Consider the following 13,151-nt stretch of genomic DNA (forward strand, 5'->3'; position numbering starts at 1 on the left):
GGCAAACAGGGTTAAATGACTTGTCCAGAGTCACACAGCTAGTATCTAAGGCTGGATTTGAACTCATCTCTTCCTGACTCCAGGCCTTGAGCTCTGTCACTGTGCCACCTAGCTGCCCATTTATAAAATAGGTATAATGAAATACTTAATCGGGCTGTTGGGAGGATCAAATGAAGTAATATATGTGAAATGCATTGCAAAACCTTAAAGTGTTAGGTAACATCAGCTATTATTACTCATAGAATTAAAGATTTAGTGCTAAAAGGGACCTCAGAGGTTATCTAGTTTAGCCTTCTTATTTGATTCTTGTCAAAGTAATATTGGCATTAGTTACGGCTGGAGAATTTTAAAAAACTGTTACTTTCTTTACAACATTAAAAAGGATAAAGCCTGCTTCTGCAATCCTTAAAACATTTTGACTCATTTCATTCTACCTGCCAAAAAGTCCCTGGCCTATTCAATTATAAATTAGATTTATTTTTATTTCCAAACTATGTTATAAAACTTGCTCTTCTAGTTTAAAGAGAGACAGAGAACAAGGAAAAAGAAATAAAAAGTGCTCTGAATCAAGTGAGTGAAGGTATACCCAAACTCTCCATTCATCTAGATACTTTCCTTCTCTAACTCTAGGCACCACAAACAATATAAGCTGTTTGAAATTTTCCCCATAAATATTTTATTTCCTACCACTTTCAAAGAATAATAATTCTGGTTCCTTATAGTGATGGTTAGAATCTAGGCTTTCCCAGAAGAAGCTTTTTTCAGCTGCCATTCTCTTGTTCTCTTCTCTTCTTTACTATTTATTATTGCTTTCAGGAATGGAGGTGAGGGCAAGGTGGGGAAACACAATAAAGCAGCTCAACTCTCGCTATGCAGGTGAAAACTTTGATTTTACTTTGCAAACCAGGTAAATACAAACAAATTTATTTTCCAGCTGACAGCTTGAATTCTGTTCTGCAATTGTGTCAGTGCTCATAGAGAAGTGCTCCCTTTCAGTACTGCCTAGATATGAAAAAAGGAAGGGCCAGAAGCAAAAATGAAGGGGGAGAAATGCAGTCAAGTTCCAACTATCAGACTTGGAGGGGACTTAGTCAATCATAGGAGGCACGCATGGAGATATGAAGGAAGAGAACACCCCCAGAAACAAGATAAAATTAGATCCAATTTATGTTCAGTGTTGATTCATATATTGAGGTCAAGAGCTGAACCAGACAGCTTGTGAGCCAGCCACATGGCTTTGTTTGCAAAGCAGCCTGAAATGTTGAAGTTATGTCACCACCTTTTTAAAATTGGTCTTCCTTCAACAGAAGTACCTAGGGAAAAGGCAGACCTTTGGGGACACATTGAGGGTGTAACTCACCACTACCAAATTTTGGACTTGAGAGCAGCTATCCCCACAGCACATAATATGGATGATCCCATATCATCCATATCATCAGAGGTCCCAACCGTGCTATTTACTTCTCTTCTGACTAGTCTGCCCTACCTACACACCAGCTGCCTTGACTCATGTATCCTCCTTCCTCCTCCTCACTCTGTCCACTTCTCCTTTATGCGTTGCCTTTTCTAATAGAATTTAAGCTTAAATTAGCTTAAACCATCTTTTTGTCTAACCATCATGGTTAGAACGGTACTTAGTACATAATAAGTGCTTGATAAGTGCTTCTGTCTATCTATCTATCTGTCTGTCTGTCTGTACATCTATCTGCCTGCCTTCCTGTCTGTCTGTCTCTGTCTATTTTTCTTCCTTTCTTCTTTTCTTTCTTTTTCTTTCTTTCTTTCTTTCTTTCTTTCTTTCTTTCTTTCTTTCTTTCTTCCTTTCTCTCCTGGCTTGTTGGCTATCTATAATATCCCATTCTCAATGCTCCAGAAACAGTTTATCTGCTTAGTAATGTAAGCTCTTATAAGGCAACGGTTATTCCTGTTTTTTGTTTTTATTTTTGTTTTTGTAACCACAGCACCTAGTGCAGGGGCTTAAAAAGTATTTGTTGAACTGGAATGATTTAAATCATTCACAATCTTCTCCCTTCTACTTCTGAACTAGTTTTCTTCCTTCCTGTAGATAATTCAAAAACTAACCACATGCTTACTTTGCCTACCTCTCCTCCTTCTTTTAATGGTTCCTCCTCTGCCAGTCACCCCTGGTCATTGCATTTCCTAGGCAGCTAGGTGGTAGAGTGGATAGAAAGGGCATTGGGCCTAGAGTCAAGAAGACGAGTTCAAATCTGGCCTTAGATACTTGCTAGCTGTGTTACCCCAAGCAAGTCACTTACCTGACTGCCTCAGTTTCTTTGACTGAAAATGGAGAAAATAATAGTACTGCCTTCCAGGGTTGTTGTGAGGATTAAATAAGATAATATTTGTAAAGTGCCTAGTACAGAACTGACATTTAATAAATGCTTGTTTCTTCCTTTCCTTCCTTCCCCTCCCCTAAGATGTTGAGTACAAAGGGAGAGAACCAGATAATCCAAATACCAAGGATTCATTTAGCACTTACTTTGTGCCAGGAATTTGAATACAAAGAAAGATTAAAAAAAATAGCTCTTGCTCTCAAAGAGCTCGAATTCTAGTGAGGAAGAAACAATGCAAACAACTATGTACATACAAGATATATAGAGATTACATGGAAGGTAATCTCAGAGAGGAGGCACTAGTGGAGGAAAGGAGAAGCCAGAAAAGGACCAAGGATCATAAATCTATAACTGAAAGAGACCTCAGAGGCCAGATGTTGATGCTGAATCACCTCAGATCACACAGGTAGGAATCAGCAGAGGCAAGATGGGAACCTAGATCTTCCAATTACAGACTTCCCTACTAAATCACATTGAGCAAATATGTGATTTATTATTATGATCATTATGATATGTATAATATGTATATATGATGTACAATAACAATCATATAATTATGATTTATTGTCTCACAATTTGTTTTCAAAAAATTCTGTCTAGAAGCTACTCAAAACAACTGTCAAGAGATTGAGCACAAGCACAAGTGATTAAACACTGTCCATGCTTCTGTAGCTGCTTTGATAAACACTTCATTGACTCTAATGGGAAGAGGTTAGCTATAAGTTATTCAATATGAGTTTTATGGATATTGTAGGGTGCAACTGCTATAGTCCTACAGTTCTCCCAGAGCATTGGCACTAGGAACAAAGCTCCTTTGGAAGAATGCATTTCTAGGGATCGGTAATATTCTTTGTGATATCACTTGAAGGGCAATGTGTGTGCTTTTTTAGAGGTGGACATTAGTGGTCGGTTGCTACTGGCTTCTAGGTCCTTTATGGAATATGTGAGCTATCCCTACATTCCACTATTCAGCTACTTAAATACTCTTTAGGATAGTCATTGTTATTGTTATTATTCAGTCATTCACCCATGTCCAAGGCTGGGGAACCTGCAGCCTCAAGGCCACATGTGGCCCTCTAGGTCCTCAAGTGTGGCCCTTTGACTGAATCCAAACCTCACAGAACAAATAAAAAAAAACAAAAGGATTTGTCCTGTGAAGTTCAGATTCACTCAAAGGGCTGAGCTTGAGGACCTAGAGGGCCACATGTAGCCTTGAGGTCACATATTCTCCATCCCTGGTTATGTCTGAATCTACATGACCCCATAGGTTTTTCTTGGCAAAGATATTGGAGTGGCTTGCCATTTCCTTCACTATTTCCTTCTCATCTTATAAGTGAGGAACTAAGGCCAATGGGGGCTAAGTGACTTGCCCAGGGTCACACAGCTAAAAAGTGTCTAAGGTGGGATTTAACTCAGATCGGCCTTACTCCAGGCCCAGTGCTCTATTCACCACACCACTTAGCTGCTCCCAGGATAGTCTTAGCTTAACATTAATGTCCTGAAATAATTTGGATATTGATAAATATAGTAGAGATATAGGGAACAGTCTACCAGTTAAAATTTTCTATCACATCTAGGGATATGTGTGAGGGGAAGAACAGGTAATTCACATAGAAAACACACACATACATCACATACTCTGCATATACCACATAAATATTCTTCCTTCTCCTCCTCCTCCTCATCTTCATCCTATGTAAAAAAGAAGAGTATTCTCCTTTTCCTAGCTTGTATTCTTATTAGACCTAGTCATTTTTAGCATCCCTATGATATCACTTTAAAAAACAAGGAAAAATACTGCCAGTAGGCAGAGATGCCAAAGTACCATACAATCATTGCCTCCTTTCCACCTCTAACCTAAACAATTGCCCCTTTTATAGCTCTGGATATGGGATCTACACTGGATTTATGTCTCCTCCAAGCTACATTCTCTTGATAAACTTCTGGAATAATCCCCATAATCCTAGGGTGGGGGTGGGGGAATGGAATACTCTGGTGTTATTTACTAAACCAGTTTCATTGTCATACCAACTATATGATGTAGCAGAATATTCAGTATCAAATGGCAGCTTGATTTTCCCTGATTCAATTAAATTCAACAACATTTATTAAATGCCTAGTAAGTGCAAGACATTGCACTTGGCACCAGAAACAAAAGCCCCCAACTTCACAGAGTTAACGTGAAGGACCTGTAAGGTGAGGCTAGCAGGGGGACGGGAAAAGCACCACCTATGTACCCGACATAATACTAAGCCCTTTGCAAATATTGTCTTATTTTATCCTCACAACAACTCTAGGAGGTAGGTACTATTATGATCCCCATATTACAGATGAGGAAACTGAGGTAGACAAAGATTAAGTGCCTTGCCCGAGGTCACACAACAAATCTGAACTCAGCTCTTCCTGACTCCAGGCCCAGTACTTTTTGCACTGTGCCACAAAGTTGACACACAAGAATGTGGGCTAGATGTTGTTACCACCTTCAATCAATCAACAAGTTATTTATTAAGTTCTACTAAGTGCTAGACTCTGTTCTAGGTACTGGGGGATACAACAACAAAAGTGAAATAATTCCATGCCTTCAAGGAGCTTACATTCTAGCCATGGAGACAATATGCAAATATATAAATATATAAAATAACATACAATACAATACAATATCTTATATCTCAAGATAACTTTGGGGGAGAGGGGCAAGGTGCTAAACCCTGAGGACTTGGAGGGGTACCAGAAGAGCCTTATGCTAAATGGGAGGCCTTGAGCTGAGTCCTGAAGGACAGTAAGAGATGGAGGAGAAGACAGACAGCATTTTAGGTGTAAGGGTCATGGCATTATGATGGAAAATGGAGTGTTGTGAGATTCAGGAAGAAGGTTAATTTGGATGGATTGTAGAGTGCGTAGAGCAGAGTAACATGTAATAAGGTATAAAGGGTAGACTATTTCAACCATGCAACTCTCCAATGTCAAATTTACAAGTCCTTCTGTAGAGGAAAGATTCAAGCTAATATATAGACATGAGGAGTAGTTATCTAATTAAAGCCACTGAGAGGCAGAAAAGTTGAGTTTGGCTTGAAGCTAAAGTTGGCAATTCTTTAATAGAAAAAGGTACCTTATTAATCTGACATAAAAATTATCTTATATAAGGCAAAAATATGACTTTTTATTTGATTCATTATTCTAAGTTTCCCTTCAAACCATATTTCAGTATGAATGGCAATATTATGTCACATAAAACATGTGTGGAATAACTTAGAAACTCATCCAAAGGCAGCCTGAGTATGCCACAAATTTATCAAGACATCAGGATTTCATGTCATGAATCCCCAATATCCAATTAAAGCTCTAAGGATTTGATGTACCATCTAATTCAATTTGTAGGCACCTGGAAATTAAAAGTAGGCTGTCAGAGTCTGGGTTTTCAGGGAAGAAATAATGCCATAAGAAAAAAATGTAGAGGGGAAAATATTAATTAGTATAGTCAGGGTGGGGGGCTGAAAGATGGGAATACCACATTCAACAAAAGCTGAGTTTCCTTAATTTTATGCATATCCAAAGCCTGAGGTCACCAAATTCATTGAAGGCTGAATGAATCTGAATATTAATATCCATAAGGTTGTGATTACTGAGAGTAAAAAGGAAAAAGTCTAATTTGGAAGTATAAGAGGGCTCAGAAACTGACTAATCCATTTTAGAAGCATCCATTATAAAATTGGAATTTGGGTGCACTTCAGAATGAGTTTCCTATCTAAGAAGCACAACATTATCACATGTGTATTGAGTGCATACATTTCCTCTGCACAAAACCAACTTGAACAAAGATAGGGCAGGAGTCCAGGTTTTTGACCAAGTCAGAGAAGCAACTCTGGGTAAGTTGGACCCTCGAGTGAATTTAGGACATCTGAACTAGCTTCAGAGCTGTGCACATTCTAAATTAAAGAGATAATTTTATACTCTCCCCTTTAACCTGTGACCTATAAGATCTAAGTAATGTCTCAGAGAGTCAGAGTAGAAAGGGACTTCATATGTCAATTAATTCAACTGTTTCTGAGCAGGAATCACCTTTTAGCATTCCTGAGTGATCGTCCAGCTTCTACTTAAAAATCTCTGGTGATGGAGAAATCAATATATCATGAGGCAGAACCTTCCATGTTTGGACAGCTCCAATTGTTGGAAAGTTTGGTGGGTTTTTTTTCCTGATATTGACCAGAAATCTGCTTCTCTGTCATCTTCACCCATTTCTCCTAAAGGTACCTTCTAGGGACACACACAATGAATTTAATTTCTCTTCCATGTCATAGCCCTTCAAATAATTGACTACCTGTTATGATTACTCTAAGCTTCCTGTCAATCATAAATATTGTAAATTTATCACCTATTATTTCCTGCAAGTCATTAATAAAAAATTCATATAGAACAGGCCCAAGAGCAGAGCCTTATAGAGACCATTCAAGTTGACTGACCTATTAATCAACAATCTTTGTGTCCTGTCATTCACCTTGTAACAAAAACAAATTACTATTATCTGGCGTACATGTCTCCACTTTGTCCAAAAGGAAATCACAAAAGGCTTTGTGAAATGCTTTACTTCAAAGTTGTACTATGTATATTATAATCCTCAGATCTACCAGTCTAGTAACCCTGTAGAAAAGAAAAGAAATAAGGTAGGTATGATACAAACAGGTTTAACAAGATGAGTCTTAGATGTTAGTGATCATTACTTTGCTTTCTGAAAGTTCAAAAGCCACCCCTTCAATAATTTAACTTAGAATTATGTCAACAATTGAAGTACAATATGTGTGAAAAGCTTTGCAAACCTTAAAATGCAATACAAATGTTAGACATACATATATACATTTGCATATGAATATTTGGGTTTTCAATTCTGTTAGCCATCTTTGTTGTATTACTTCCGATCTGATTATTATTCATAAGAGACAAAATAATAAAAATTAGTTACTCTCCTTTTCATCTGTTGTCTGTTATTGACAGAGTGGAAAGAGTCTTAACTTGGAGTCAGAATGAGTTGGGGTCTGATGCTAGTTTTAACACAAATATCTGTATGACCATAGACAAGTCATTAGTCTCAGTTTCCTTATCAGTGTAATGGGGGTCATGATACCCTACCTTCCAAGATTATTGGGAGGCTCATATGCACATAAATCTCTTTGCTGTATGAATGCCAATTGTTAGTAGTATTATCATCATCGTGATCTCTCTGAACAGTGGTTATATCGCTTTGATCTTTCTTAGGCCCTAAACTTAGTTTAAAAAGTGCCTTGGATTATCCTTAGCATTCCTTACTAGCCTCTCCTGACATTATCCTTAGAGAACTGTGCCATTTTTTGGTATTCATTCTCTATTATCCTCCCTAACTTCTATCTTCTGTATGTGCCTTTTAAAAATCTAAGTTGGTCGATTAGTTCTCCAGGCAGCTGCACAGCTCTTTAGTAAGCTCTCCCTTATCTTCACTGAAAATAGTTTGTGTTTGTGTTGGCAGAATCCACGGGGCTAGAGGGAAATTTTTGATACCTTTTAGCTCAAGCATTTCAAAACCATGGCTAAAGGTAACATCCAGGTGCTTACTGTGACCTGTCTGCCCTCACCCCTAAGGTCTATTAGGTAGGTCTTTGTTACTTCGATTAGACAAATACTTAAGCCATCTTTCTAAAAAGAAACAAGTAGGGGCAGCTAGGTGGCACAGTGGACAGAGCACCCGCCCAGGAGTTAGGAGGACCTGAATTCAAATCCAGCTGCAAACACTTGACACTAGCTGGGTCACCACAGGCAAGTCACTTAACCCCAATTGCCTCAACAAAAAATAAAAATAGAATAAAGATGAAAGAAACAAGTAATAGATATTAAAGATCTGGCATATAGAAGGAACTTAATAATACTTACTGAATGAGTGAGTGAAGATGGTAAGTAAAGAAATATTAATTGCCAAGGAGAAAGCCTTAAAATGCCATTTGAAAGATGCATGACCAGTAAATTAATAACCAGTAGGTCAAATCACCACGTGCCAGGAACTAAGCTGTATGCTGGGGTTACAAGCTCAAAAAATTAATCTCTATACTAAAAGTCCTTGTAGTCTATCAATCAGAAGGGGGAAAAAAGATGGGCTCTTTCACATATTGAAAGTAGCATTTATTCTCCATGGGCACACTTGCAACATCAATAGATCTAAAATAAATCCCATATAATGTGAGACAGATCCCCATCAGTAGGAGATTTATGACAGGCCATGTTCAAGAGTCCCAAGGTATGGGAAGATTTGGATTGTGATCTGTATTATTTCAGGGTGTACCTATATAGATGAAATCACAGATCTATCAAGGGACCCCAATAACCCAGTGCTATAACATACCAATGGATCTGTGATCTCACTGATACAAGTAGTCCCTCTAACAATTCATATTGCTATTCAACTATGTCTTCTAACTCCCCATGATATCATCCCATAATTTCACCACAAGCATAGCCGTGCAAAGAGTGTGAGCCAGATGTACCAACACACCATGTGTTGATCCCTGCCACCAATCAACTCCCAACACATGAGGGCTTTCCTCAAACACTTCCTATATTGTTTAAATGTCAGTGGAGCAATTCAGATTGTCCCTCTTCCTTGCTATGGGATTAGTGAATAATTTTTCCCATACATATATTTCTCTATGACTTAATTTATACTTCCATGCTGTTCCTCACTTATTATGTATTGTAGTTTGCTCAAATCCATTATATGCCTCTCCATTTGCCCTTTGGGTGATTCTCAACTTAAAGTTTTAAAAGAAAGTAGTATTTTTTGGCTCACAGCTAAACAACATCACTGGAAGAATGCTAAGTATTAAAAAAAAATGAAAGTATAAATCTTTGTTTCAGGAAGCAAGTTTGGGTCATTAAAAGAATGACACAATTTTCCAAGGGAAGACTAGCCAATCTACTGCCTCCTGGTTCAAGTCTGAGTCTAGCTCATGATCCATTGGCCTTTTCAAATATATGTATGCATGATACGTATGGGCGCATATGAACACACACTAAAACACATACGTGTAAAATACATGTATGCATGTGTCTGTTTATCTGTATCTATAGAGATATATGCCCTAACGAACTGAGCTTTATAGGTTGTCTATACAATTGCATATAATATTTACCTGGACAACAGACATTTTTTATCCACTTTTTTTTTCTTGCTCGAATAATTAGACAAAATAAACGTCTTCATGAATCTCACTTCAGAGGCACTACATTATTCTGGAGCTTGGTGCAATCAACAAAATATCATTTGCAAATAGGAACATCTAGAAGACTTCACCAATGACAGAAAGTGACGTGGTGATGGATGACTGGAGCACCTCATGACAGGGTGACCTAGGCCAGAGACTCACCAAGTCAGAGAAGAGGGCCACAGAAGTGGAAGCATCTTCAAGGTGAAAAGACCTCTGGCAATGAAGTAGAAAAGGAGTAAAGTGAATCTGGACTGCACAGATACTTCACGAAATAGTGGTCTGGGCCAGGGACTCATCAATCAGAAGAGGGGGCCACCAAATGATCCCATACAATGAATGCTCTAAACTTAAAACAAATATGTAATTTTAATTTCTTTCCATTTTTTAGGTCTACAACCAGGGGAGTATTGGTTTAACAACCTGCTATCTAGAAGGAAAAAAAAGTATGTGACACACATTTAAAGTTAATCTGCCTCATTAACAATTTCTATATCACTTCCTTAAGTCAACAAAACAATAAAGCCCTGATTTAATGTGTTAGCTGATTTCCAAGAGGTATACGCTCACACTGAAAATTTAACAATTGGCTATAGACAATAGGTTCAAGTTGGCTCCAGCACACTCCAGTGTTTATATCTATCTGGCAAGTATATTTTTTTTTAAAAAAATTTAAGCCCACAGAAATATACATACCTAAAATATTCTGGTATAATTTTGTTATTCTATGGTATTGTCCTAAATTAGACACTAAACTCCAGGGAGCCTCTGAAAACATATCAGATGTGTATTATCCAAGAATCATAGAATTAAAGAATGCTTGAGCTGGAGGATATAGGTTAGATGACAGATCATGTAGGCCATCCCCCTCATTTTATAAAAGAGAAAATTGAAATTCAGAGGGTTGAAGTAATTTATCCAAGAAAATTAATGGCAATGTTTATATTCAAGTGTAGGTCTTGACTCCCATTCTAGCATTCTTTCTATTCTGCCATTCTGTCTCCTAAATGCTAAAATCATGCTCACTTCTAATAATGCCACTACATTTCTGAGTCAATGTCAACTTCTAACTGAAACGTAGTATAGTGGATGGATCACTGGAGTTGGAGTCAGGAAAACCTACATTTAAATACTGCTTTAGACACAAACTAACTGTGTGACCTTAGGTGAGTTACTGAACTTTTCTCAATCTGTTTCTTCATCCATAAAATGGTTAACAGCACTTTCTTCACAGAATTATGAGAATCTAATGAAATAATATATGTAAGGAGCTTTGCAGACATTAAAGAACAATATACACATTAGTTTTTTTTTAAATAATTCTATGGTACTTACATATTTGTCTTCTGTACCAGGATTGTTCTATCCAAAAACTGTAATTTTAATATTTACTATACTTCATTTAATTTCATATAAATTCACATTTTATAGATTATGCTATTAGGCCCCTTTGGGGGCTTTCAAATGACATTTAAAAATTTTTCTTTTTAAAGTTTATCCCTGTCTTTTGTTTTTAAATCACAGGCATATCTGGATGTATGTACTTACAAACCCAACCCCCCACCCCCAACTCCAACCCAGTGGGACTTCTTTTATAAATTACAGCACCTAAGCAAAACCAGCTTACACAAAAACCTTTACATGTGCAACATTCCACACCAATAGTTTCCCAATTCTCCAACAAAAGGAGTGAGGTTATGCAACTTGCTCATACCTATGAATGTTTCCTTCTCAAATATTGCCTTCCCTTAGGTTGTCAATTAAAGAGACTAATGAGTGGCCATTGCATTTCCTCTCATTCCTTTTCAAATATATAAATCCAGGTAGCAGAACTTGGAAACTGGAGCGCAACTCAGTATTCCACTGAACATGACATTTAATCAGTGCAATCCTTGGAAGACAGATTGGTTTATCACTAGAGGTGATGAAGGGAAGTAGAGTTGGTTTGGAGGGAAAAGATGGAAAAGGCCTGAATTTTTTTCATTCCAGTTTTATAGTAGAAACAGCTCTTCCTCTCCATACTAACTTAGTAAATGCTGAGATGATCGAATTTGGGCTATTTGCATCACAGTCTTCTGGTCAATGTGAATTAGAATTCTGATAGTATTTCCTGGTGTAGAGTCTGACTCAAATACCCCTTTACAGAATTCTGATAAATTATGTCGGGTTTCCTGAATTTTGTGATTTCCTTTTCTTCTGCTTCAAATGGTAGTTTATTTCTCTTGGTGATGTGTGCATTCTTTCTGGTTTTAAGGAATCGTTATGTATATGCCTTTCACTGCTGGAAACATCTATTACAGAAAAACCCTGCCACTCCTGATCAGAACTGTTGGCTAAAATCAATAACAGGCTTCTGCCAGTTAAGCATTCCAGCAAGTTATTCCCAGAGCTAAAGCCTGATAACAATACAGAGAAATACATTTCCGAGAGTCACCTATCTCCATGCAATCATGACTTCTGACTAGCAAAAAAGAGGGCTATTTGATTGTCTGGGTCCTGCTGCCCAGGAATTATTGCAAGGCAAGTATATATGTGGCCTGATAAACTTCAAAAGCAGTCTTCTTCATTATGTGACAGCAGTTAAGTTCAAACTTTGAGTTGTCCTTATAAAATCATCACACAAATTTCATTGCTTGGCTGTGAGTAATGTTCTGAGAAATAATAATATAATAAATGAGCTACTTATTCCAGTTTGAAAATGTAGTTCTGGTTATTTTAGAAGCTAGAGCAAAGCATGGTGGGTAATGTGTTTTAAAATGCTAAGTGTGTCAAGAATATATTGTATTGTGAGATTAAGTGCCTAGAATAGTGCTAGGCAGTTAGGAGGGTCTCAAGAAAATCTTTGCTGCCTGATTAAAGACCTAAGATGAGGGATGGATGGTCTCTTTTATTTCAATTCACTTCAGCTCACAGTGATTCAATTAAACATCTACTATGTGCCCTGCAGTGTGCTCTGGGCTGGCAATCCAAAACCAAGAATGAAATTTTCCCTATCCACAAGAATCTCTCATTTTACTGGGTGTGTAGCATGTACACAGATAAGTAAATATAAAATATATGCAAAAATTATAAAATAGGATATATATGAAATGAATGAAGAGGAATGGATTCTGAGCTGGGGGAATTAGAAGGTAGCCCTTGAGCAAAACCTTAAAAAGAAAAAAAAAGCAATAACTTGGAAGTCCTAAGAGATGAAGGTGAAGGAGAACATTCCAGGAACATGAACAGCCTATGCAAAGGAGATGGGAGCTGGAATGCATTATATGAGGAATAGGGAAATAGCAGGGATTTGGCAGGAATATAGAGTGTAGGTTGGGAAGAAATATATAGTTGGCCTAGAATAATAACGTCAGAATGTGAAAAGCTGAAAATGAAAAACAACTGCATTTGTAAATTTTATCCTTGAAGCAACCAGGAGCCTTTGATGTTTTTTGAGTAAGAGAAAAGCTTGTTGAGCATGATGAGATCGGTGCTTTAAGAATATCAATCTGGCAGCATATAGCAAGCATTTGACAAATGCTAGTCAACTGACTGACTAAAGAAGGATTGAAAAAGGGACCAGAAGGATGAAAAGAGA

This window comes from Vombatus ursinus, unplaced genomic scaffold (genome assembly GCF_900497805.2).
Source record: "Vombatus ursinus unplaced genomic scaffold, bare-nosed wombat genome assembly UNPS02000582.1, whole genome shotgun sequence".
In the NCBI taxonomy this organism is placed as follows: domain Eukaryota; kingdom Metazoa; phylum Chordata; class Mammalia; order Diprotodontia; family Vombatidae; genus Vombatus; species Vombatus ursinus.